Genomic DNA, 26,604 nt, shown 5'->3' with positions numbered 1-26,604 from the left:
AGATGAGTACTTCAGTTTTGTCTGAGTTAAGCCTAAGGCAGTTGGACTTCCTCCAGTTGGCCAAGTTGAACATGGTGCTTCGGAAGTTGGCTCTGGCGGTGTCGGGGTCTTCTGTGAGTGATAGGATGAGATGTGTATCATCGGCGTACGAACTCATGTTGAGTCTCTGGGTGTGGACTATGTCTGCTAGTTGTGTCATGTAGGTATTGAAGAGGGTGTGGATGAGGGAAGAGGCCTGGGGTACACCACAGATGAGAACGGAGGAAAAGGGTCATAAGGGATCCTCTGAATTTTAGTGGAAAGGAAAGAGGAGATTCAGTTGAGGGCGTTGCCTGGAGGCTGATTTGGTGGAGTCTGGTGATGAGGGTGTGGTGGGAGATGATGCCAAAGGCCGCCGAGAAGTCTAACCAGCATCTCTACATAATGCTCTACCCTCCTACATTTGTCATATAAGTTTTGCAACAGTAGCCGCCTAAACTAGTGGGTGCGCCTTTTGTTCTTAAGAAACTTTGGTGCTGGTTTGACCTCAGTCCTGTTAGTACTGATGGAATTCAGTGTTCTACTCAGGTCTCAAAATAAATTGGTATAGTCCTGCCTTTTCCCTCTTAGATTGATGGCTCCTTTAAAATAGATCCACTTGAGATCAGACCACAGTACATCCAAATACAGATGTATCACTTGGACAGAACATCCGGCATTTGAAACCCTAACAGAGAACTTTGGAGTTAGTGCTGGATAATTTATAACATGAAATGCTCTAATTAGAACAGTGTCTATCACTATCAAAGGAGAGAGAGAGGACTAGGTAGCTAGTCTATATCCCCAGGGTTTTATATGTGAAATCAATAAAGACTAGCCTATTTGTGAATTTACATAGACTCAAGACTGTATGACAGTGTACAAACTCTTTTGTTTGTTCATGAAGCCCTCACCCACCAACCTGGTTGGTGGCATGCATCATCATCGGGCCCACCCAGTGACACCGAGTGTGTCCCGGGTGTGCTTCAATGCCTGAATACAGCGGAGCCGGTATGTTTCTGAGTGTGCAGTGTAGTGACGTGAAGGTGAAAGTTTAAAAGCTATACAGGGATCCCAGTATCCGAGAGTAAATTATATTTTAATAACTGGGTCATTGTTAGCATTACAAAAAAGGCTGTTGGATGTTATAGGAGTGTTAATTAGGGTCTCCTACATCCAGGTGCGGTCTACATGTTTTAGCCAGGCCTTTATGATTAAATTAGAACAGTAACATTAACCGGGTGAAGAACGAAATAGATCTCTAAAGTGTCAAATCCTGCACCCTCTACTGACACAGGTATTACAATGCTGCACGGTAGTGATATCTTCTAATGCCTTTCTTCCACATTACATGTTCCTACTGCTGCACTAAAGATGACATTGGAAGATCAACTGGGTAAGGAACTCACCGGCACAGAAGAGGCACATGCAGTAGACACCAATGAATAAACAGAAACTCACGTTTCAAACACAATTACTTGAATCACACCTACGATTTCCCATCGAAACTAGCAAATATATATCCAGAAGTGTCTTTTCCTTTCTCCAGGAGAGGAGAAGCAGTGTCAGTTTTTTGCTACATTATCTACACTGCCCAGAAATGTGACAATATTGCGGTCTAGCATACCTGTCATTACTGCGTTGATTGGTAAACCTATTCAGGTCAGCTTGGTGACATTGTTGTAGGCATGTTCAAGAGACTGACAAGAGCCAATAATGTGTGTTAGTTCATTGATCTAGCCTTGGTCATATGGAACCGTAACATAGCCATGGATTGGAAGGCACACACACACGTGACAACATGAGCTGTACAGAAATGGACCACGGCGGAGGTAGCGCAATGATGACGACAGAAACAAATGGGGCACTATCCTATTCACAACAATATTGACAAGTATGAACATGTTACAGTATCATAAACACTGAGAACGGTACTGTAGTGAAATAGAAGAGCAGTTAACCACCGAAGAACCTAAAATAAATAACAGCGGAGTGGTAGGAAGAGGGGTGAACATTAATTTAAATCACGGGAATAGGGTGTTGGGTAGAAAACGGGACAATAAGAGGCAATAACGAACACAACATGAGTTGTACGTCAGGAAGGGAACATAAGATAGCCAATATGGAAAACACAATAATTCATTAGGTGAGAAACGTTTTTATTTCTCATGGTTACAGGTTTCTACAATGCAATTCAGTATGTTGTAATAGTTAATTGATTAAGCTGTGACGATTTGTGTTGAGGCATGAGCTACTATACACACCTTAAAGCATGTTTCCAATAGGTTGAGATGTTTTGTGATCAACGAAGAGCATGGAGTTGGTCACCTGAATTGGGCAATGTAGTTCATGCCCACTGAAAAGTTGTTAAATAGTTTGCATGCAGCTCGTTGGCAGCAAAGATAATGGGATGTCATTACTCACTTTAAGCTAACAATTATTAGATTTGGAGTAAATGGATAATTTTCATCATTTACATTTAGGTGGAGGAGGTGCCTACAGGAAAGCGAATAGAAAGCAATTTGCACTTTTTAATTGGTATACAAGCGAGAAGAGTGTTCGTTTTTACCGATCGGTAATATACAGTGTCAAAATATATTTTCACCAATTAACGTTTTCAAATGTGCAATGGGTTTAATTGTAGGACGCAATAAGTAAACCTGTCAAAGCACAGCAGTAGATTTACTTTGGGTAGCCTGGTTTGAACAATAACACTCTCTGCAAGTTGCACTTAAGTATTCGAAAAGCTAAATTAGAAAATAAAAAGCACCCAGGAAGCTTCGCAGCTGTGAGTCCCCTTCATTGTTACAGAACTTTAAAGAACTGATGACTGCGCTTGACTTTAAATAAATTTGCAAACATTCAAAAGAATAGTCCGATTACCTGAGGAAGTCAACAATTAAATACGTAAAGTAGGTTTCGAGACAAAGGCTACACGTTGAAATGTAGGGGCATATTATCAAGGGGGTTTATCTCCACTTTTTTGGCTTTAAAAGCCAAGAAAGCGGAGATAAAATTATCTCCCTATTACCAAGCTGTCGCTAACACCAGTTAGTGACAGCTAATAGGAGATAGCGACCATCTTGGGCCCCGCTTTGCATGTCAGTGATATTTATCACTAATGACATGCAAAGTGGGCGTGCCAAGATGTTAGCGACTGAAAACAGTCGCTAACATCGCTATCTCCTATTACCAACTTTTGGAGATATTCGCGCTAAGCGCGAATATCTCCAAAAGCTAACACCTGCCCTGAGCAGTTCTTAGCCATGTTATCCAATGGGAGGTGGATAACATGGCTAAGAGCATTAGCTCGGTAATGCATGAATATCGCGGACTTTTCAGCGATATTCATGCTTTGCGGCGATTTTTATCGCATTTGCGTTAAACCTTGGTAATACCAAGGTTTATTTGCGGTAAAACTCGCCGCAGCTCAGCGGTAAATTTTTGTCTCTAACCAAGCAATAGCGATAATTATCGCTATTGCTTGGTAATATGCCCCGTAATTTCTAGCGAGGTAAATTTTCTGAGCAATACCCTGATTTCTCGATTTAAAGACCAAAAATTAATAGCACAAGCTCACTTGCCGCATAGTACATGCGCTGATACAATTGCGGTGTATTTTTCCTGTGGAAATTCATTCGCAAAAAATACATTAAGGACATCTTTTCTAGCCGCTGTGATAACATTCGGACCAGCCTTTCTAATAACCCTGGTCACAGCATCATATCTTAAATGTCGTCGCCAGACTTTAATGCTGCGGGCTTTTCCCAAACCTGTGCTCCTGTTTCGACCTCCTCTAAATAATCATCATACTATGAGGAGTTTCTGGCTTCTCCGTTCCCCTAGTAAGGAAGGGTTTGCTACTTTTACTTCACAGTCTTTACATGGTACAATTGACTCCATGTTTTTAACTTCAAAGTAAACTTTTCATCGGTAGTCGAGGCAGCACGTTACAAAGCATCGGATTGACAGGGCGGGACATCGGCCATTGTGCGAGGGGCCTGGGGCAAATGGCAGCTTGTGGGACTTTTTTCAGCTGTAGATAAAAACATATTTACCTGGGCTGGCTCAGCCGCTGGCGCTTGACCTGAAAGGCTACTGTAGCCTTAGAGTGAAGACCGGATCTCCTAACCAAGCAGAGAATGTCTGGCCGGTTGTCTTCTTGTGCAGTAGGAGAATAGGAGCAAAATGAGCAGGCACAGAAGGAGGTCTCCACCCCCCACCTCCCCACACCGAGTCTCCCAGTGTGACAGTGAGTGAGTCCACTGGGACCAGCTCTGCTTTTTATGCGGCCTCGCTGCCAGCACTAATGGTACCTAGGGTTGGGGCGAAAGAGGGTTGTGCAGGGAGACAGATTAGGTGAGGTGGTCATCTGAGAGGCTCCGCTTGTGTCTCTAGCAGCAGATGACGAGCCCCAGGCCCGCTCTCACAGTGTCATTTTACCAACTGGACGGGGACTCCTGTTCATCACTGAACGAGAATAAAAAAATAACACAAACAACCAAAATGAGCAAAAAGGAAAATGTTTTTACAACACAAAACATTACTGTGAAAAACGTTCGTTCGGGGTCAAAAAGACAAGGGGAAGGGAGTATAGAGGTGGCAGGAAAGTAACAAAAAAGATTGAGCGAGGAGAGCAATGTGGAGAGAGACAATAGGAGAAGTGATCAGCAGAGTTCAGAAGAATGACAAAAATATGAGAAGAGGAAAAGGAAATAAAGTGAGGAAGAAAGGAACGGTAGAGAAGAGTGCTAGAGATGCAGACAAATGGAGGGAATGTGGGAAGAGATGAGGAAAAGAAGTTATGGAAGATAGTGGAGAGAAGGGCAGAAATTGTAAAGGATAGAGAGAAACTGGAAATGCAAGTGGAGAAGATGGAGACAGTAAAGTGTTAGATGATGTGGCATAACAGTCTGAGCTGCCGACTTTAGAACTTGTGAACCAGGTTTGAGTCTCAGGATTGGCTCAACATCCTGTGATTCTATGGAATGTAGCTAATATCCTTGTGCCTAAAAAAGTATGAATGTGTCAATGTGAAGTGCTTCAACACCTTTGGGTAGAGTTTGCACTATGTAAAACTACACAAAAAGTGAAAAAGCAGAAAAGGATGTCAAACATTTCCTGCCCTATGAGAAAAAAGAATGGACGCTTACTACCTTACATGCACTATCGTAATTCTCTCCCTCAGTCTATGGCATTGTTTAAAGGTTGTTGGCATTCCAGGAGGTAGTGCTAAATTGGAATTTCCTTAATCAAAGGGACAGAATGGTAAGGAGACTTCCACCTGTGAGTTCTTCCTTGTTTTAAACGCTGCCTCTAGGGACTGGATTACTTCCTTTACTGTCTGCAGAAAAGCAAACAAGGGGACACATAAGAATTTAACATAAGGAATGCTACAAGGAAATTCAAGGGGAAGAGGGACGTGAAAGAGGTTGACAGAAGATTGATAGACAGGAGAAACATTGAAGGTTTGCAAGATATAGAAATGCAAAAAAACGTCAAGGAGCGATACACAATGACAGGAAAATAAGGGAATGAGAGATATAGAAATTAATGAAGAAAGAGCCTGCATTGGAGACAGGAATGGGTGAGAGAGGGGAATTTGTAGACGGAGAGAAAGATAAGAACAGAGAGGGTGGAAATTTGAGACACACAAATTGAAGTAGATAGGTAGAATGAGACACAAAGGAGGGGAAAAGAAGTATGAGAGATTAAGGAAGAATTAGAGAGAGGTAAAAAGTGAGAATAAGAGAGGTGCACACAACAAGTAAAAAAGGGGTATAGAGACAGAAAGGGGATTTGAAGTGAATTCCTTCCAGATTCAAATCAAGTCTCTGCCCACATTTGGGGAGAAGCCCTGACCAAAGGACCAATAGTTGACTGACACATTCAGGCATGCAAAGTACATCAATGTATAGGCCAGAAGATCCGGTCAGGAAACCTGTGGGTGAGTTGCAGTGGAATAATGGTGTGTTTAGTGGTGGGTCTAGTCTTGGACAATGCTACTGACCCCCCCCAACTAAGTTTAGAAAGCTTAATTTATCAGATATTTCTCCCAAAATTACTCCAGATACTGAGCAAACATTTCATGAAAGATCATTTACCACACATTTGGGCCACTTTTTCTTTCGGTGCTAGGGCCTAATTTTTTTCCCAATCTGACCTTGATGTTACTTAACATCGCAAGTCATTGCATCACCATGGTGAGCATAGATATTAGGGGGCATATTTATGAGAGGAGTTGCGTCGCTCTTGCACGACGCAACATGGTGTAAGAGCGACACAAGTCCTAAATACGATGTATGATGCCATGCAAGGCCACGTTGCCTGGCCCTGAGTGGCTTCATAAATCTGGATTAACATAACACAGCGCAAATCACTGTGTTGCATTACTCTGCCCAGGGAAGGTGTTACATGGGCATTGTGTGGGTATTCTCACACAACCTCAATGGATTTTGACCCATTCCCAGATTCATCACCACTGGCAGACCTGGGAATGCACCAAAAAGATATGTCTTCCCAGAAGAGGTGCAACAATGAGAAATATCTTTATTTCTTCTTGTTAATTCCTCTTTCTATATGTGATGCATTTTGCATAGAAAGAGGAATACGCCTCTCAGGATTGTTTTGGTGCAGGAAGGGGCACAAATCCTCATTACAATGCAGGCACTCTTTCACCATGGTGAAAGAGTGCCTGCGTTGGTGCTAGGTAGCCCAAACAACGCCAGTGCAGGGGCAAAGGCAGGAATGTGCCTTATGTTTTTAAATACGGACCACTCCTGCCCTTTCCCTGTCACGTAGCACAGCACAGCAAGGTGTCTTGCTACATTGAGAGACTATCTCATGAATATATCCCTAGGTAAAAAGTGTTTTTATGGTTAAGATATAGGTTTGGGCTTAGGGGCCGTAAGGGACTTTTTGGGGAATCTGGGATAATGCTGGGTTATGGGCCACTAAGTGTTTATAGATTTCTAGATGTGGTGAGTTTAAATGAAGTAATGAGTTTTAGGGCTCTGAGAGGGGTTGGGGTTAGGGGTTGTAAGAGTTTTTAGGGTTCAAGAAAGAGGCTGAGCTTAGTGGTAATACGTTTTTGTTAGGATTCAGAAACAGGGTTTGGTTTAGGAAAATTTTTATGGTTTATGGAAGGGGTTAAGAGTTAGTAAGGGATATTTAGAGATTAAGGGTTGATTGGGATAGGGGTAGGAGGGGATTTAAGTTGAGAAATTGTTTGGGTTTGTGGTAGTAGGGATTTTTAGGGCTCAGGGATGGGGTTGGGCTTTGGGTTAGTAAGGTGTTTTTATAGTTCATGGAGGAGGTAGGGAATGGGGGTATTAAAAGCTGTTTAGGGTTCATGGAAGGGGAGGGTTTAGGGATGGTAAGGGGCTTTTATAGTTTATGGATTTTGTTTGGTGTAGGCTTTTAGTGGAGAAGTGTGGCTCAATGGTTAGAGCGGCAGACCCTGATGCAGAGGTCTGGGCCGGGACCAGGGTTCAATTCCCCGCCTTGGCGGGCCATGGGCTTAAAATTCCACGGACCTGATAATTCTCGCCTCGGTGCCTATTCCAATCATAGGGTCACACTCTGCAACTCTGGGCAATAGCTTGCTTAATCTCCACAACGGCCCCCACAAAGCTAAGGATGCCTGGCCTCCACCTTGGGGGTGCCCAGGAGTGGATGCCTCACAGGAAAAGCCGGGATGGGTTCCACAGTGGTATTCGTACAAGTGCCTTGAGACCCTTGCGGGTGAGTAGTGCGCTATACAAGTATCAATTTACAATTTATTTAGTGCTTTAGGGACTGAATGCAAGGGTTGGAGGGGCCCTGAGTGGGGAGTGTATTATTTGTCTAAAATACTTTACTTATATTGGGGTTATTTATTTTTAGGGTTCTGGTTCAGTATTTATTTGTGTTCAGTTATTTATGTTTTATTTAAAAGGTCAAGTGGGGTGGATTCCAAGGCCTGGCTTCTGAAAAAACCTGAAGAAAATATGGTGGCCGGAATTTCTGGCATATAAAATTGTGCCTGATTTTCTCTCTCCTGGGAAAACAGTGTACAGAAACAATGGTCCAGTTGTGATCAGGCACTCCTGTGGTGGATTTCTCTGCCTAGTTGCAAAAAGTCACAAGTGGTAACTTTGCCATGATAATTTAGGCTCCATCCCTGAATTCAGGGATCGGAGACATGAAATTCTGCAATTTACAAAAAATGCTAACTCATAGATGGTCACTAGACTGAAATAGTAACTTTACAAAATAGTGAAAGAGTAACTAAACTTTCACATTTAGATTTACTCAGATGTAAGTTTACGTTTGTGAATTAGCTCCTACATGTTCCACACAAATAATGGTGTTTAGGAACATTTTATTGGGGACTTCTCCGCCTTTTATTTGGTTTAAAAATATAAAATATAACATATCGGAATATTTTATTGGGGACTTCGCCGCCTTTTATTTGGTGTAAACATATTTATGTCTCTATTATTTAAAAAACATCCTGGTGTGAGGGTTCTCCCCGGGTGCTGCAAACCCAGCTAGGCTGACGGGCAGGAATGAAGTAGCACGTGTCTTTCCATAGCGGGTCGCTGTGGTGTCTTGGAGTGAATGACTTGAGTTCACCTCATGAGGCTAATGATGGGGTTCCTGATTTAATTTGGATGATGACAATGCATTAATTATGCAGTCTTCCTGAAATGGTGGTTTAGTGGCCACAAGTGGTCGGACAGCTCTAGGATCCAGTCTATTTCATCTTCCTCTGTCTTGAAGAGGTCTGAATGGATGGGCCGAAACATGTCGACTTTTTGCAGTTGGATGAGTCTGTTTAAAGTACAATAACTTTCTAACAACTTCTAGATTGGGATACACACAACTTGTTTTGGAGGTGCCAACTGTTCCCTTTTGTGTGTATCCTGGCTGGACAACGTCCGGTTTGGACTGCTACTGATAAATAAGTATTGCAGTCATACTGATAAACTGTTCGAAAGATAGACAAATTGTGTTTAAATGTTTTACATCTGCTGTATTTTGATTATATGTCATTGTAAGATGTGTAAAATAATCAGTTGGGTATGTCGTTAATTTGCTATTTGTTTGTCTGATAATACACACACGTAACTACGAGATGGGTTTTTGCTTGTAATTGAAGTCAAAATAATTATGTTTTGTATAGTGACATATAGCACGAGTGATTAATTGATATTTTCACTGTCAAAGTCACTATTCTATTAGTTCCAACTTCTTACCAATTTCTTGTATGCTATATGTTTTAGTACTAAACATGGGAGGGACAGAGTGAGTGGATAGAAAATAGAAATAGGGAATTCTAATTGGGAGGGGTTTAATAAAGGAGTAGGTTGGGTTAAGAGAGGGCTAGGTAGGAGCTTAGTAAGGTTTAGGGAGGGGTTTAAGGTGGGACATAAACCCACCCACCAGAGATTAATAAAGTTTTACAATTTTCCTTATACTTTATCTTTGGTGGATTTCCAACCCGGTGGTGAAGATCTCTGCCTACTTGTGAAAAGTCACATCTATCTATTGGAAGTATATGAATCTTAGCAGTTCTTCCTAATTTACAGAAAGTATCCGTCTGATACATTTTCATGCAATGTTTTCAGGTAGTAGCTTTCAAAGCTTAAAAACGGAATTGTGCCTTTTTGTTTCAAGAACACCTGGAAATTGATCTTGTCAACACTAACTTAGATCAATGAATATCAAATTATTTCAGCTCCTTCTCATGGTGAAATATGGATGAGTGTCTTTATTGTTCAACTGCTAATTGACATCTTTTACTTAGGGTCTTCCAAAAAGGTGTTTATGTAACATCTTGGCTTTGTTTGTATCCTCTTAAGTAAGGTAGACTAACTGTTTACAGCCATTCAACTACCTCCACATTGAAGAGGATATGAACAGCTTATCCACTGCATAGCAGTTGAAAATCCTTTTCGTGTTTGAACCATAGAGATTTTTCAATATAAAAAAACTTCCGGACTTATGAGAACATTTTTTGTTCTCTTTTCTAATTTGTGTGATAATTAGCGTACACAGTGAGGTGAAATCATACAAATGAAACTGAAAAATGTTGGTGCCAAATGGAGCATAGCTAGGTCTCCAACCTCCGATCATAGTGCAATGGGTTCCCCTAGAAAGGGCTAAATGTTCTCTTTCCAGCAGTACCTCTCCCACACAGAACATCAATTCAGGATCCCTACAGGAGTGTGGTCCAAAAGAAGGAATCCACTCCCTAGCTGCCAATAACCAGTTTTACGGAAGCAGCCCTTTTGGCATAGGCAAGAGCTCCATAACACCACAAAGTATGTTTACACTACAAAACCTGGACTTCCCTTGTGGAGGTGTAGTGTACCCCATGGGCATATGCAAGAACTCTCCCCTAAAAAAAACTAAAACACTCTTTCTGCCACTTGGGGTTATTTGAGGGTTTAACCCCAATCATCTCTCCCCGGGAAGGCTATAAGCCCATTGGAACCCAGGGAAATAATTTCAAAAGTGTAGAGCAGTCCACACAGGCATCGGGCCTGACCCCCATCCCAAAGGTCCACATCTTTTAGTGCCAAGAAACCGCTGGGTGTTAGTTGCGCTTTATAAGTTCTTTTTACATTACATTACATTACATCTTTCTTGTATGGTGGGCAATTTACCGAGTCACACAAGTGTGGGAACTTTGAATGGGAGGAGTTTTTCGGAGTTCATAGAACTGGAGGGAGTATTTGTTCTTTTTACTGAAGTGTGATTTTACTGTGTAAGAAAACATATTGGGATCCACATAAGTCATACCACTGGGTGTCTAGTTTTCAGAAATGTCTGGATTTGATAGTTTTCCCAGGGTGGAGACCAATCCTTAGCCCAAATGATACTCCTAGTCACATTGCCAAAATGGGTTAAAATTGCCTGGTGATATTATGATTTTTATTGGAAAGAATGCAAAAACAAAGAAAAGCACTTTTTGCATTTCCAAGTGGGCCGATTCTGTGAATCGTCCCATTTGAGAAGACAAAAATGCTTGATGCATGTGCCCCTTTGTTATTATCAGTTGAATTTCTCACCATTTCTGGCTTCCAAATGTACTCTGGGGTTTAGGACATAACATAATTTGCAACATCCAATCAGAATTGCCTGATCCTATACATAGTACTGAATCCACTGTTGTAGAAATTTCTGCTATTTGTACACTCAGTACGTTGGCCTAATTTCAAAATCTCATTTTCTTTGCATCATACCTATTTTTTTTTTTTCTTTAAAAAAAAATATGTTTAATAACTGAAGACAAACTGTGCATATATAATTTGTAAAATTGTCTCCTGAAAAATCATTCTTAGAACCATAAATTACAGAAACAGAGTGGTATGAGGTAATACATTTCAGAAGAATTGTACACCGGCTTTTATTAAAGCAACTTATTGTTGAACACTTCAGTCGTTAATCGAGGAAGGTTTTAATCGACTGCTTTCAATATTGATGAACTGGAAGCATTGGTCATGTCAATCTGGCCCTCCACGTTGGATGTATTCCATCTCTTCTTGCGTTAGTAATTTCCGCCTGTATTTTGAAGGTAATGTTCTCACTAGTTCTGAAGTGTCCGGTGTACCTTGGGCTTTACTGACTGGTGGTGTACTCTGAAGGCCTTGTGGTCTGACTCCTAAAGATGACTGTGCAGCAGTAGATGGTGCCGTAAATGGGTATACCATTGATTTTAAAGCTTCTCGGACATCAGGTCTTGGGCTGGCATCATACCTATTTTTTAATCATGACATGTTATCACATTAAATGAAGCATAACCAGTAAATAATACAAACCATTGTAAGCTGCAGCTCAGTTAATGGTTCAGGGAGTTGTGTGTTTTTGGACAACCAACACACACTATATAAATACTGTGACCAGAGAAGTCTGCATGGCATAACAATATATTGAGTTTGTTAATCCAATGATTAGTTGATTTTGGTAAAAACACTAGAGAGCTATACACACGAACCCTGCAATTTGTCTTCTTTTCAAAAATGTATAATTGTTTAAGTTGACTCCTGATTTGCACAATTTTTTTCACAACAAACTCCATGTAGCTACAAACCACAAACAATAGGAACATGTACTCCATTTTAGAAAAAATGCAAACAAAACTGTGGTAAAAATGATTTTTTACAAATCTGCCTGTTCCTGAAAGCATGGTGATCTTAGCACAGCAAACTTTTTGTTTATGCCTTTTTTTAACTGAAAACAAAAAAGCTTCCTGGCACAGCATTGATTTCTAAAAATAGTTTGACTATTTCTTCTACTTTCTAGCTTTTCTCCAGAGGAATCCAAAAAACCTCTGGGTACATTTAGATTCAACATGTAAGGGAAAAATAACCTAACTGCCCTTGGTGGAAAAAAATGTATGAAGGATGATGAAAAATCGGCTCAATGCTGCAGGAAGGGAGAAAGGCTTCAGAAGTATGGGCATGATAAAGGGTCATCTCTCTTGTAAGAGATTAGATTATTAGTTGAGGGTGGTAAGTATCCACCAAAGTAGTACTCACAATCCTTGTCAGAGTTTTTATACATTATTAAGACAGTAATAAAGTCAGAATGCCGAGAAATAATAATCCCAAAGCCATTAAAATAACAGAGTGCAATTAATTTAATAAACAAAATGACAAAAAATCAATAAGGGGAACAGAAAAATAAGATTTTTTATATTGTAAGTAGAAATAGCTCCAAGAAGCACAAAGTGACAATGATAGTTAATGGGCACGGAATTACATGGCCTAGGTTTACTTTTACACTGACTGAGATAGAGTGCACGTCACATACACTTACCAAGTTCATCTTGGTCAAAGATTTTACCTTCTGACTTAGTTGCTAAGTCCCAATCTACCAGAGGCATACACTTTTAAAGCCATCCAGCAACCCAGGGCAGGAACTCCAAGACTCAGATGGTGGCAGGCAGAGGCCAAACAGGAGAGACAGGTCCACGGCCAGCTGTCACTAGTTAACAGGGCAGTTGCTGGGAAATGCCTCTTATAGTATGCTGTGTCCATGTAGCTTTAAGACAAGGCCAGCCTTATTACCATTCAGCCTGCTTACCTGTTGTGTGTAAAAGAGGGGGAGCAGGTCCTGTCTTCAAGGCTGTTCTCTAGTCTCAGATAACAGGATCCTCTTCTGATCTTCCACAGGTCCAGAGGTGTTCGGAAGTTGGTGCCTGGAAATGCTATACTTATGCCTGGCACAAGCCTGCGGGTAGAACATTACTGGAGATAATCTAACCATTGGAATCAAGTTTCCGAGGGCTAAGTCTTCCCTTTCCTGAATTTTTGTGGACTCTGAGGACTGACGGGGTATGTGGGGATTGTGCTATGGTAATTCCTGTGTCCTCCCAAATCAACAAAATCTAATTTGATGCAGTCTCTTTCCTCATAAGAACCAACAACAACCTGATATAACAATGCTCAACTTTAAGCAACCAGACAATGGACATACACAAATTATGTTGGCATTCTGTTTCCCTCTTTTGAAGTCCATTCCAAATTTTATATGTAATACTAAAAGACCTGTCGAACAGGCAGTGACACTGTAATGTCAAAAGAGGCAGTCTGATTGCTGCCTGAGTGGATGGGAAGGCAACAGAAGGACCCAGCCCAAGTAACATTCGCCTGTGACAGTGGAGGCCATTTTTAAGTGTGTTCAAGTGTCATATGAAAAGCCCCAGCAGGCCTGTCAAGCAGTGTGTGTCTTTCAAGCAGGACTTGTCTCTTTAATATAAAAAAGAATTCACATAGTCTTCCTTGCATATTCCGTCAGGTTCAGAGAGATCACCTCTTGCCATTCAGGTCAGCCTACTGATTTGCTCCTGGGAGCAAGTCCACACCTCATATTCACAGCTATTTCTTTGTAAATTATTGGCTAGCTTAAGAAGGACAACAAAATGCATATTTAGATTCCAGGGGCTTCAGGCATGGCAATGGTAACTTTTTAAAAGTAGAAAAAAATGGTCAAATGTGCACAAGCATCAGTGGAAATAAAGTTTAACTTTTGTAGCGTGCCACGGAGGTATCACCTCGTCGTCCTGGAGGTGTTTTGAATATAGTAAAAAAGATGTGTCCCTTAGAAATTTAAGGAGCGGCTCTCTGGGCGCAACTAAAGTAAGAACCGCTAACTGCGATATTTCAATGTTAGAGTATCTTAGTATCAAATGGAAACATAATATATAGAAACTCGACAAGAGCTTAAATTAATTTAATTCATGACTTTATCAAAGGTTCCATATTCATAATGTCGATCATTTTTTGATTGCTTTAATCAATGATTCAAAAAACGGTCCCAATGCGTTTCGTGCCTCCAGGGCACTTCATCAGGGGCAATCTAAAATACAAAGTTATAAGGAGGACCCACACTTATTCATAGCAATGTCAATAAACATTATATTTTTTAACCAAAAAGACATGGTGATGTTGTTATAAACCATTGCAACCATGCTAAAATACGAATGCGAGTGTATGAAGGAAACGTAAGAGAAAATCAGTACTCTGAGAGTGGGAAAAGTATTGTTAAATCGTGCACGAAACTCGAATATGAAGTGAGCTTTACTTGTCGTGAATAAACAAAACGTCTAGAAATGTTGAGAAAAACCAGAATAAAAATAAAGTGAGAGAAGCACGAAAAAAATGGTTCACAAATAACACAATACTGTGCCCACGTGGATAAAGCGTAGTACAAGGGAAGCAAACATAAGAAAACGAAAAAAGGCTTACCAATAGGACCGTGGTGGTATGGATAGTTGTGAAGTTTGTCACAAAGTGAATAGCGTGATGTGTGCAACCGGAAGTTCAAGTTGCATATTATGAGGGTGAACATAGACAAGGTCAAAAAGACGTGTCAGAAGAGTTAAAATCAATAGCGGCCATCTTGTAACAGATAGAGTATAACTAAAGTAGATATGATGCGAATAAAAAAGGCTTACCAATAAGACCGTGGTGGTATGAGTAGTTGCGAAGTTCATCACCAATTGAATAGCGTGAAGTGTACAAGCTGGAGTAAGAGTTGCATATTATGAAAGTAAACATAGACAAAGTCCCGAAGGACGTGTCAGTTAAGATAAGGTGAGTGGCGGCCATCTTGTGACGGATGAAGTGATGCGAGCAATCAAAGATATACATTAATAATAAACAAATAAGACCTATAAAGTGAAAAACGGCATAAGGGGAAGTGAAAACAGCGACCATATATATATAATTCATAAATAGAATGTGTGAGCATCATGAATAAAAATAAAACTTAGATCAACAGATAAAATGCAAATGAGGTTAATGCAAACAAATAATGATACACAGTGATAATAATCACACAGACATATAAAATTAAAAGCAGGTATAGTATAGCTTCACCAAAGAGGGGAAAGGTATCAGCTGATAATTAAATATCATGCATAGATGGAATATAAGAGCATCATATATTCAAAAATGAGATATAGAATACATCATAAATAACAGGAAAATTCCAAGCGGTCATTGAGCCCCAAAGGCTTCATAGAGTCAAGTCTGAAAATCCATTCATTTTCTTTTTGCAATAATCTTTTGTTGATATCTTCATTCCTTGAGTTCTCAATGGTCTCCAAGACCATGAATTGTAGTTGTGCAATGTTTTATCTGCATTCATTAAAGTGAACAGCTACCGAAGATTTGGCGTCATTTCTTCTGATACTGCTTTTATGTTCAGTAAGCCTTGTTTTAATTTTTCTTGTAGTTTTGCCCACATATACAAGGCTGCATGGGCATTTAGGAAGATAGATTAAGTTCATGGAATCACAGGTAGCAGTGACTTTCAACTGGATAGGGATCCCACTGCGTGGGTGGTTAATGGTTGCACTTTTTTTAATGGCATTGCAATTGTTGCAGTTATGGCATGGCTGAGTGCCTTTGGGTTTAGTTGTGGTCTTTCGAGCATCACTTGATTTCAAAATGTCTAAGATATTCTTACTTCTGGTGAAGGCAAATCTAGGGCATTCTTTGAAAATTTCATTGAAATCTGGCTCAGTCGATAAGATTTGCCAATGTTTCAAGATTATTCTTTTGTAAATGTGACTCTTTGTGGAGAATTTGGAAACAATTACCATCCTTTTTTCTTCTGTTTTGATCGATGTTTGTAATAGTTCAGTACGTGTTCTTGCTGAACATTTTTTTTCTGCCTTCTCTAAAATCTCTTGGGGGTACCCACGTTCCTGAAAGCGTTTGATTATGTTTTTTATTTGCATATTTTTTATTTTTATTTGAACTTCCGGTTGCACACATCACGCTATTCACTTTGTGATGAACTTCACAATTATCCATACCACCACGGTCCTATTGGTAAGCCTTTTTTCGTTTTCTTCTGTTCGCTTCACTTGTACTACGCTTTATCCATGTGGGCACACTATCGTGTTATTTGTGAACCGTTTTTTTCGTGCTTCTCTCACTTTATTTTTATACTGGTTTTTCACAACATTTCTAGACGTTTTGTTTATTCAAGATAAGTAAAGCTCACTTCATATTGAGTTTCGTGCACGATTTAACAATACTTTTCCCACTCTCAGAGTACTGATTTTCTCTTACGTTTCCTTCATACACTCGCATTTATATTTTAGCATGGTTGCACTGGTTTATCATAACATCACCATGTCTTTTTGGTTTAAAAATATAGGGGCAGATTTATGTTAACTGGCGCATCCCGAGGGATGTGCCAGTTAACATGCGCCACAGTGCGCCACAGCTGCGCCACCCATGGTGCGCCGCATTTATGATGCGGCGCACCATGGGGCAAAAACGGCACAGATGCGTCACGCATCTGTGCAGTAAAAGTGACGCATTGCTGGAGTTGTGTCGCAAGCGCGACGCAGCTTCAGCAAGGCTCGGGGGTGCCCTATCTGACCAATGCTGCGTCAAGCCTTACGCCTGCTTCAAGCAGGCGCAGGGTTTTGACGCAGCATTGGCCTAAAAGTGACTGAGTGAAATCTTATAGATTTCACTCAGCCACTTTTGCGAGGCGCACCTGCCCCGGAACGCCCACCCTGCGCCGGAACGCCCACAAGCGGCGCAGGGCTTTACAACGTGACGCATCTGCCTAGATGCGTCATGTTGTAAATCGGTCGTAGGGATGCGCCACGTTTACGCCACAGTTGCGTGACGCAAACGTGGCGCATACACAACATAAATCTGCCCCATAATGTTTATGACATTGCTATGAATAAGTGTGGGTCCTCATTATAACTTTGTATTGCAGATTGCCCCTGATGCAGTGGCCTGGAGGCACGAAATGCATTGGGACCGTTTTCTGAATCATTGATTAAATCAATCAAAAAATGATCGACATTATGAATATAGAACCTTGAATAAATTCATGAATTAAATGAATTTAAGCTCTTGTCGAGTTTCTATATATTATGTTCCCATTTGATACTAAGATACTCTAACATTGAAATATCGCAGTTAGCGATTCTTACTTTAGTTGCTCCCAGAGAGTCGCTCCTTAAATTTCTGAAGGAACCATTTTTTAAACTTTTTAAAAGTTACATATCCTTAATATTTAGAACAAATCCTTCCTCATCATTGAATTGATTTTTTACCTAGCAATAAAATTATTTAACTTAATTATTTATTATAATTATTTGGGAGTTCTATGTAGTGCATACTTGACTTTAGGGTATCGGAGTGCTGTACAGCAAAGCAACAGTATTCCACATATACTCGTGGCTACATAGATTTTAAGGTTGCAAACAATCAATCAATCAATCAAATATTTATATAGCGCGCTACTCACCGGGATGGTCTCAAGGCGCTTAGGGGAGAGGGGTCACCTACTGCTCGAACATCCAGGTCTTGAGTTGCTTCCTGAAGGAGAGGTGGTCTTGGGTCAGGTGGAGGTGGATGGGGAGGGAGTTCCATGTCTTGGCAGCCAGGTAGGAGAAGGATCTTCCTCCCTTTGTGGCTTGTCGGATGCGGGGAACGGCGGCGAGGGCGTGGCTGGTCGATTGAAGTTGGCAGGTGGGAGTGTAGAAGGTCAGGCGATCGTTGAGGTATCTGGGGCCTTGGTTGTGGAGAGCTTTGTGTGCGTGGGTGAGGAGTCAGAATGTGATTCTCCTGTTGACGGGGAGCCAGTGCAGGTCTCTCAGATGTCTGGAAATGTGGCTGTGTCGGGGGATGTCCATGATGAGTCGTGCTGAGGCGTTCTGAATGCGCTGGAGTCTTTTCTGGAGTTTGGCTGTGGTTCCGGCGTAAAGGGTGTTCCCGTAGTCCAGTCGGCTGGTGACGAGGTCCTGGGTGACCGTCTTCCTGGTTTCGGTGGGGATCCACCGGAAGATCTTCCGGAGCATGCTTAGGATGTTGAAGCATGACGAGGAGACGGCGTTGACTTGTCTGGTCATCGAGAGGGAGGAGTCCAGGATGAAGCCCAGGTTTCGTGCATGGTCCGTTCGTTTGGGTGAGTTACAGAGGGCAGGGGGCCACCAGGAGTCGTCCCAGGCGGACGGTGATGATCCCAAGATGAGGACGTCCGTCTTATCTGAGTTCAGTTTCAGGCGGCTGTTCGTCATCCACTCGGCTACTTCTTTAATCCCTTCGTGTAGGGTGGTTCTGGCGGTGTCGGGGTCGTTGGTGAGGGAGAGGATCAGCTGGGTGTCGTCGGCATAGGAGATGATGTTGAGGTTGTGTTACCGTGCGATGGCCGCGAGGGGGCTCATATAAATGTTGAAAAGCGTGGGGCTGAGTGAGGATCCTTAAGGTACGCCGCAGATGACTTCGGTGGCCTCGGATCTGAACGGGGGAGGCGGACTCTCTGGGTTCTTCCGACGAGGAAGGAGATGATCCACTCCAGTGGCTTCTCCTGGATTCCGATGTTATGCAGGCGCTGTTCTAGGGTGCGGTGGCAGACCGTGTCGAACGCCACGGAGAGATCCAGGAGGATGAGGGCCGCCGTTTCCCGTTGTCGAGCAATGCTTGGATGTCGTCGGTGGCTGCGATGAGGGCGGTCTCGGTGCTGTGGTTGGCTCGGAAGTCGGACTGTGAGTGGTCGAGAGATCCATTCGTCTCAAAGAAGGTAGCCATCTGTCTGTTGACTGTCTTCTCGACGACTTTGGCAGGAAAAGGAAGGAGCGAGATGGGGCGGTAGTTCTTGAGGTCTGTGGGGTCCGCTGATGGTTTCTTCAGTAGGGCGCTGAGTTCGGCGTGCTTCCAACTCTCTGGGAAGGTGGCGGTGTTGAAGGAGGCGTTGATGATGTCCCAGAGATGGGGTGCGATGACTGAGTCGGCCTTGTTGAAGTCGTGGTGAGGGCAGGGGTCGGTTGGTGATCCAGAGTGGATGGAGTTCATTGTGCGGATGATCTCTTCGTTGTTGGCCGGTGTCCAGGCACGGAGGGTGGTGGTGGGGGGCGTTGGTGCATTCGTGGGGTGCGTCGCCTGTGTGCTGAAACTGTTGTGGATGTCTGCGATCTTGCTGTAGAAGAACGAGGCGAGTGAGTTGCAGAGTTCTTGCGATGGGGTGATGTTGTTGCTGGCGCTAGGGTTGGAGAGCTCTTTGACGATGTTGAAGAGTTCTTTGCTGTTGTAGGCGTTGTTATCTAGTCGTTCCTTGAAAGCAGTTTTCTTGGTGGTGTGGATCAGCTGGTGGTGTTTTTGAGTGGCGGCTTGAGGGTGGTCATGTTGTCTGGTGTCGGGTCTCTGCGCCAGTCTTTCTTGAGGGCACGGCAATTCTTCTTAGAGCTCTTGAGTTCGTCGGTGAACCATGATGCTTTCTTGTTGCTGGGTCTGATGGGGGGGTCTTCAGTGGAGCAAGGTCGTCTGCGCAGTTGCTGATCCACCTTGTGAGGTTGCTGGCAGCTTGGTTGGGGTTCGCTGAGCTGGCGGGACGGTTCTGGTTCAGGGATGTGGTGAGCTGGTCGGCTATGATCTTGTTCCAGCTTTTGCGGGGGACCTGTTGTGGGTGGTGGTGGAGCGTGGTCCTTCTGAAGCTGAAGTGGACGCAGCTGTGGTCTGTCCAGTGGCGTGGCTGAAGGAGATGTCCTTGCTGGAGGAGAAGATGGGGTCAAGCGTGTGGCCAGCGTAGTGGGTGGGGGTGGTCACCAGTTGCTTGAGTCCAAGGTTGGTGAGGTTGTCCAGCAGGGTGGCGGTGTTGCGGTCGTTGTTGTTCTCCAGGTGGAAGTTGAGGTCCCCGAGGAGGATGTAGTCAGGGGAGGGGAGGGCATGCGGGCTGATGAAGTTGGTGATGTCTTCGCTGAATTGTGTGCGTCGTCTGTAGATGAGGGTGCCTCTGAGGGGGGTCTTGGGGTCGGTGTGTATCTGGAAGTGCAGGTGTTCGGCGGCTGTGAGGGTGTCGTCGGATTTGGTTGTGATGCGGATGGTGTTCTTGTGGACGATGGCGATGCCTCCTCCAGTCTGGTTGATGCGGTCCCTCCGGGTGATCTTGTATCCGTCCGGGATGGCGATGGCGATGTCGGGTGCTGGTGAGGCGTTCATCCATGTTTCCGTGAGGAAGGCGATGTCTGGGGATGTGGAGTCGAGGAGGTTCCAGAGTTCCACGGCGTGTCTGTGGACGGAACGGGTGTTGAGCAGGATACACTTCAGGTGGTTGCTGTTGGTGATCCACTTGGCGGGTGCGGGTGAGTTGCAGGTCCAGATGCAGGAGAACTTGCAGGAATGGCAGGTGAAGGGTCCGTGAGTGCGTCCTGGGGCGGCTCGGTGGCAGCCGGGGAGCCACTCGGTGTTGAGTGCGCTGAGGGTGGCGGCGTCATACGTACGACGGGAGGGTTGGCCTCTGCGGGAGCCAGGGGGTCTGGCGCGGTCCAGGCGCAGACTGGCTTACCTTTGGCGCACCATTGGCGCGCCCGCTGTGCGTGAACGCTGCGCGCACGCGCAGACGCTGCCATATATGGAGAGTGGGGGGCGGAGCGTGGGAGGAGCAGCTGGGAGGCAGGAGCGGGGTGGCGAATGGGGAGGGGAGTGGTGATGCTGGAGGGAGCGGGGGTCGGGCCATGGGGGAGCAGCGGCAGGGAGCGGAGAACGATAAGGGGCACAGCAGAGGACGATGGAAGCCAATGCACAGGGGCAGATACAGGACAATACAGAGGGGCAGATACAATAAGGCAGGCAGGCAGTCGGGGCACAACAGAGGACGATGGAACAAAAACAATTAAGGCAGGCAGCCAGTCGGGGGACAACAGAGGGCGATGGAGCAACAGAGGTCAATGCAGGTGCAAACCATGGTTTGCACAATTTCCATAATGATGTATAGTGTATAAGGTGGAGAGTTTGATGGCTATCCGGAAACTTCAAAGGGGAGGCCGTGTAGGCTAATGGAAGTAGCCCTGGTCGGAAGTAGGATTAATGGTTCTTTGACTTGTATGAGGATAGGTTCAGTAGAGTATTTGTAATATTGGATTCAGTGTTCGTGGCTATGTTTTAATCATCTCATGTCATGCAGTAGAACTGGAGTTTGCACTGCGGGAGAAGGACTCAATTTCCTTTTGCGCCTATGTGTCTTTCGACCAGTAATGTTTTCACCTTCTTCTTGAATTTGGTTATTGATGGGTTCTTGTGAATCTCTGATGGTAAGGAGTACCAGATTCTGAGTGCATTGCTGGAGTATCCATGTGCATGGGGCATTTTCTTCTTGAATCGGGTGGAGCTAGTAGCACTGAGTCCTTATTATGTAGGATGAAAGTTTTTGCTGACCATTATGGTTTGTTAGAGGTATATTGCTTTCCCTATATGAAAAGCTTTGTGTTATACAAGCTCTTTTGAAAATGTATCTTGCTTGTTTTGGGAGCCATCAAAGTTTCTATAATGTGGGAGTGAAGTGACCATATTGGCATAGAATCATTATGAGTCTGGCTGCTGCATTGAGGGTGACCCTCATAGTGGCTAGGTGGGTTTTAGTTGTGCCTCTGATAATCTCATTGGCATAGTCCAATATAGAGATTACCATGGATTACACTACATCTTTTATATCCTCTTTCGGGATGAATGGTTTGACTTTTTTTAGCATTTGATTTTAGAATTGTCATGCTCAAGATTCTGTCTAGTGGGAATCCAAGGGATTCTGCACAGTTAATTATTTTAGGAATGCAGTTGAGTTCATTTAAGTGAGTCATTTTTAATAATGGGGCCTCTAGTTGGCAGTGGATTTTGCTATGTCCAAGTAAGGACCCTTCCTTCTAGTCAAAATAAGGGGATTACACACCCAAAATATCCCCTTTTCACCCCCTTGGTAGCCTGACACGAGAAGTCAGGCCTATCTCAGAGGCAATGTGTAAAATATTTGTACATAACACACACAGTAACCAGTGAAAACACTACAAATGAACACCACACCAGTTTTTACAAATAAAGTATCTTTATCTAAACCAAACAAGATCAAAATGACAAACATCAAACATACAAAACTAAAAAAAACCTATTAAAATGTTTCATGCAATTGTTTCCAGAACTCTATAGATGCCTTGATTTTACACAGAGTACCTCAAATGCGTCAGAATTCCCAAGGCAAAACAGCAGCAGAGGAGGGAAGCATCAAAAACACAGTGATGCATCGGTTCCTGAGTCCATGGGGAGTTGATGTGTCAGTTCTGCTGTACGCAGGAGAAGTGTTCCAGCTAATCCGGACTGTAGGGGAAAGCAATGCTTCAATATCCAAGATGTTTCTGGTATGCAGGTGCTGTGTCAGCAAATCTGTTGCACAGGTGCAATGCATTAAAATCTGGATGTGCTGGAGATTGATGCGGAGGTGGCAAACAGGCGCTCTCTCGGTTTCTTCAGCCACGGCACCGTGATGAAGCGATCTTGTCGGCCTGCGTCGGAGTCAGAGCGGCGGTCTCAGACCACGGAGACACAGTGCGCTGAACTCAAGCTTTGGCGGCAGTGGGCATGTACTGTGTCTGTTTCTTCAGCTGCACAGTGCTGGTGTCTGGAAATGCTCCCTCATGGCAGAGCTGCATTAGAAAAACAGGTGCTGGAATGGCGATGCTTCTGTTTTGATCGTTTTAAGCAGCTCTTTCTAGCAGGAACAATCTCCAAAGGCCAAGAACTGAATTTGGCACCACAAGGCAGGTCAGACTTCCCAGCAGTGGAGTTCAGAAATGCTGCAGATGAAGTCTTTGAAGACTCTGAGACATCCAACAGTAGGCAAACACCCGCAAGCGGGGCTGGCTGGCAGCTGATAACACTCCAGGCGCCTAGCGGTAGTGGCCGCCATCTTGGATCGGGCTCAATCAATCAATCAATCAGTGACACTTATAGAGCGCGCTACATACCCGTAGGGTCTCAAGGCGCTGGGGGGGGGGGGTGCCGCTACTGCTCGAACAGCCAGGTCTTCAGCTTCTTCCTGAAGGAGAGGTGGTCTTGGGTCAGGCGTAGGTCGGTCGGGAGGGAGTTCCAGGTCTTGGCGGCCAGGTAGGAGAAGGACCTTCCTCCTGTAGTCGCTCTTCGGATGCGGGGGACGGCGGCGAGGGCGTGGTTGGCTGATCGGAGGTGGCGTTTGGGGGCTGGTTCGCCCAACCCCACCCACGCCACTCCCCCCACGCTGCTCCTCTATTTAGGAGTGATTCTCAGTCTCACCAGCGATTGCGAGCAGCCCGGTGGCAGTGGGCTTGCTGGCAGGAGCTGAGGGCTGCGATTGAGTTTCCTACTTTTAGCGCGCTGTCACGCTGAGCAAAAGCGGCGACAGGCACCATTTTTAAAATTGCTTATTTTTCACCTAACTTGCACCTGAAAATCAACAGGTACTTTTAACATCCTACCTTGTCTTCTAGGGGCCCAGCGGGGCTGGCTGGCAGCTGATAACACTCCAGGCGCCTAGCGGTAGTGGCCGCCATCTTGGATCGGGCTGGTTCGCCCAACCCCACCCACGCCACTCCCCCCACGCTGCTCCTCTATTTAGGAGTGATTCTCAGTCTCCCCAGCGATTGCGAGCAGCCCGGTGGCAGTGGGCTTGCTGGCAGGAGCTGAGGGCTGCGATTGAGTTTCCTACTTTTAGCGCGCTGTCACACTGAGCAAAAGCGGCGACACGCACCATTTTTAAAATTGCTTATTTTTCACCTAACTTGCACCTGAAAATCAACAGGTACTTTTAACATCCTACCTTGTCTTCTAGGGGCCCAGCGGGGCTGGCTGGCAGCTGATAACACTCCAGGCGCCTAGCGGTAGTGGCCGCCATCTTGGATCGGGCTGGTTCGCCCAACCCCACCCACGCCACTCCCCCCACGCTGCTCCTCTATTTAAACGTCCCCTATGTGTCAGTGCAGCGGACGAGCGCAGCGGGCGCGCCGTAGGCTCGCCGGAGTCAAGCCAGAGTCCTGCCCGTCTGCGCCCGTCCGCGGCAGTCTGGGGCATGGGGCACCTCCTAATGCCCATTCGCTGACATACTCTTCCCCCGACCTCCTGTCCCATTGGACCCCAGGTACCATCAGCCCACATTTATCCTGTCTGCTACAAAACTTAAACCTTCTCTCTTCCCCCTCATCCACTGTCCCCACTGCCATATCAAGTATCGCTTTTTCGCGCCGTATCACTCCCCCTGCTCTCTCCCCACCTTCTGCCCCCCACAAGCCGATCTTTAACACTACTGCAGCGCTTCTTAATACCAGGTCAGCTGTCAGTCATCAGTATGAGCTATACGACTACCTTGACACCCACAATCCAGATCTTCTGTTCTTAACTGAGACCTGGTTCAAGGCCGACTCCTTACCCAACGTCTTAGCCGCACTCCCTCCTTCATATTCCATCGTCCGAGCAGATCGACCAGAGGGCAGAAGAGGCGGTGGAGTGGCCCTAATAGCTCATACTGACTTCCACTTTCTGACTCTCCCCTGTCCCCCCATCCCCGAAGTCGACTGTCTGATTGTCCGCGCCACTTCCCACGCGACTCCCTTAACTGCAGTTCTTATTTATCGCCCCCCTCACCCTACCCCCACTTTTATCTCTGGCCTCCAAGACATCCTCGCAACCCTGGTTGTCAATAACGCATCAGTATTGGTCTTGGGCGACCTCAACTTTTGGCCTAACGACCCCGCCGAAAGCCCCCAATCTAAAGAGTTCACCGATCTTATGACCAGCCTTAATTTCACCCCCCATGTTCACAGTCCTACCCACGTGCACGGCCACTCACTTGACCAGGCCTGGACCCTGAACATCCCCACCTCCTCTCCTATCATTTCTCCCTGCCCTTGGTCAGATCACTTTTTAGTTTCATTTTCCCTTGCCTTAGCCCCAGCGGTCAAACCCCCCCTTCCCAAGAACTCCTGGGTTAGGAAATGGGGTAAGGCAGACATGTCATCTTTCCACTCATCCCTAGTCAACTCCTGCCCTGATCTCTCTGGCCTTGCCGCCTCGGATCAGCTGGCCACTATCGATGGGTGGTTGACCCGGGCTGGCGAAGATTTTGCCCCCTTGAGGCGGATCACGGTCAAGCGAGCTCATGCTGCTAATCGTTGGTTCACTCCTGACCTCAAGCTAAAGAAACTGGCCGCTCGTAGAGCAGAGCGTGCATGGAGAAGAGAATATTGCCCTTCAAAAAAAAAACACCTATCTCTCCGCGCTCAAGGCATACAAGCAAGGTATCCTTGATGCTAAGACCCTGTTTTATTCCAACAGGATACTGGCAGCGGAATCTCAAACTAAGGAGATTTTCGCTACAGTACATGAACTTGCTTCGTCTAACAGGGCTGCGGCTTCAATTCCCCCTTCACAACCGCTTTGCGACTCACTCAATGATTTTTTCATTGACAAGGTCGCCAAGATCAAAGCCAATATTTCCCTCCCTTCCCCCACATTTACCAACCCCTCCCCGCCCGTTGTCACGTCCAAACTCACTTCCATCCCACCCTTAACCAAGGCCACACTCTTCCCCCTGCTTCAAAAGGTAAAGTCAGGCTCTCCCCTTGACTTTGCCCCCGCTCACATCTTAAGAGAAATCTTCCTGAACTGCCCCACTCCTTCCCTCACACTCTTGAACGACTCGCTCAGCAACGGAACGGTTCCTACTGCCCACAAATTCGCGGCTATCATCCCCATTTTAAAAAAACCCGGCGCTGACCCTTCTTCCCCTTCCAATTACCGTCCCATCTCCCTTCTGCCTTACCTGGGCAAGGTCCTAGAAACCCACGTGACCAGTACCCTGAGCACCTATGTGGAGACCAACCACTGCCTCTCCTCCAGGCAGGCCGGCTTTCGCCCGCTCCACTCCACTGAGAGGGTGGTGACCTCAGTGATGGACAGCCTACGTGAGGGCATTGACACTAATTGTCCGCAGGCCCTCATCCTTTTAGACCTGTCCGCCGCTTTTGACACGGTGGACCATTCCATCCTTCTCACCCGTGTCAAGGCGGCGGGCATCGAGGGCCTGGCCCTCGCTTGGCTTGAGTCCTTCCTGAGCGATATGGCTCAGGCGGTTCATCTAGCTGGTTTCACCGCTGCCCCTCATAAGGTTGTATGTGGAGTCCCCCAGGGTTCCTCACTCTCCCCTCTTCTTTTTAATTTATACATCTACCCTCTCATTTTTATGTTACAGCAGCTTGAGGTCACGGTGTTTAACTACGCCGATGACCTCCAGCTAATTTTCAATCTTTCCCACTCCCCCTCC

The sequence above is a fragment of the Lissotriton vulgaris genome, chromosome 8 (genome assembly GCF_964263255.1).
Source record: "Lissotriton vulgaris chromosome 8, aLisVul1.2, whole genome shotgun sequence".
NCBI lineage: Eukaryota > Metazoa > Chordata > Amphibia > Caudata > Salamandridae > Lissotriton > Lissotriton vulgaris.
This window is presented reverse-complemented; position numbering follows the sequence as displayed.